Source organism: Natrix helvetica (genome assembly GCF_964273705.1).
Source record: "Natrix helvetica genome assembly, chromosome: 15".
NCBI classification, from domain to species: domain Eukaryota; kingdom Metazoa; phylum Chordata; class Lepidosauria; order Squamata; family Natricidae; genus Natrix; species Natrix helvetica.
In genome coordinates, this window is record NC_138565.1 from 12,042,539 (window position 1) to 12,044,680 (window position 2,142).

Here is a 2,142-nt window from a genome sequence, read left to right on the forward strand (position 1 = left end):
TTAAATAGTTTAATCCTTTACTTTATTGTCTTGGCACCTCATATAACAAAGTTGTGCCTTCTTTAGTGTACAGTATATTATACATTAAAAATAAAAGTATGCAATTGTATAGAACTATACATTCTATACGATGAAATTGAAAACTCCTGATATTGCATTTCTGTTGCCCTCTACAGTAGAATTCAAGATAATTACTGCTCTGGGATGGAAGCTCTTTTTCAGTGTACTTGTCCTTGTTTTTATTGTCCTGTACCGTCTGCTAGATGGCAATAGTTAAAAGAAAGGGTGCCCAGGAGGAGATGGATCTTTAAGGGTGTTTGGAACTTTCTTAAGGCAGCAGGAGCTATAAAGCTCTTCCAAAGAGGGGAAGGGGGCAACCAAGGACCCTCTGGGCACCTCCCTTCCAGCTGATATTTATTTATTTATTTATTTATTTATTTATTTATTTATTTATTTATTTATTTATTTATTTATTTATTTATTTGACTTATCAGTCGCCCCCTCTCCGCAAAGGGACTCGGGGCGCCGTACAATCAAAAACAAATATACAGATGTGGCATGGAGGAGGTGACATCAATGCTTAACAAATAAGATTCCAATAAAAAGCCACTAGGTTAAAATAAATAACAATAAATGAAAACAGTTTAAATAATTTAAAACCCCAAAATTTACATTTACCGTAATTAAAATTGCCAGGGAGGTTAGAAAGTTCTAGTCTAAGCCAGGCCGGCTAGTTGGAACAGGTGGGTCTTGAGTTTCGTGCGGAAGGAGCGGAGATCAGTCGTTATCCTGATGTCTGGGGGGAGGTCATTCCAGAGGGCTGGACCCATCACAGAGAAGGTGTGTCTGGTGGACGGCACCCGGAGGAGTCCCTCTCTGTGAGAGCGAATTGGTCGCAGGGATGTATGGGGCAGAATGCGATCCCGCAAATAGCTAGGTCCTGTGCCATGGAGCGCTTTAAAGATGGTAACTAACACCTTGAAGCGCACCCGGTAGATCACAGGGAGCCAGTGCAGCTCGCGCAGGAGAGGTGTTATATGGGAGAACCTCGTTCTCCCCATAATTGCCCACGCGGCCGCATTCTGGACCAGTTGCAGTCTCCGGGTGCATCTCAAGGGGAGCCCCATGTAGAGAGCATTACAGTAGTCCAGGCGGGACGTCACCAGCGCGTGAGTGACTGTGCGGAGGGCATCCCGGTCCAATAGGGGGCGCAATTGGCGCACCAGGCGAACCTGGTGGAACGCCCCCCTTGCCACGGCTGCCACATGGTCTTCCATAGACAGCCGGGTGTCTAGGAGGATGCCCAAATTGCGCGCCCGCTCCACGGGGGCCAGTTGCTCGCCCCCGATGGCCAGCGATGGAATACACTGGTTGAACCGGGGGGCCGGTAGCCACAGCCACTCCGTCTTGGAGGGGTTGAGTCTGAGTCGGTTGTCTCCCATGCAGACCCGTACGGCTTCCAAACACCAGGGCATCACTTCGACGGCCTCATTGGGGTGGTTTGGGGTGGAAATGTACAGCTGTGTATCATCAGCGTACAGGTGGTATCCCACCCCAAAACCACGGATGATCTCGCCCAGCGGCTTCATATATGTGTTGAACAGGAGAGGCGAGAGGACCGACCCCTGTGGCACCCCACAAGTGAGTGGCCTCAGGGTCGACCTCTGCTCCCCTGCCAACACACATTGCGTCCGGTCAGAGAGGTAGGAGCAGAACCTCCTCTCTTAAAGATACATAACATGCCTTGTGCAATATATTGTCTACCCAACTTGTTGGTTACACCCTAACAAACCCCCATCCTTTGCCCTCCAGAAATCATCCACCAACGCGACCAAGGCCGTCTCTGTGCTGTGCCCGGGCCGGAAGCTGGACTGGCGCGGGTCTAGATAATCAGATTCCTCCAGGTGACGTGGGAACTTCTGAGCCACCATGCTCTCTACAACCTTCGTTAAAAAAGGAAGGTTGGAGACAGGCGATAATTTGCTAGCTCCATTGGGTCCAGAGAAGGCTTCTTGAGCAAGGGCCTCACAACCGCCTCTTTCAAGGCGGCTGACAGGAAACCCTCACTCAATGAAGCGTTCACAAGTCTCGTGTAACCTCCCAGGATGCCAGTACAAGCCAGGAGGGACACAGGTCCAATAA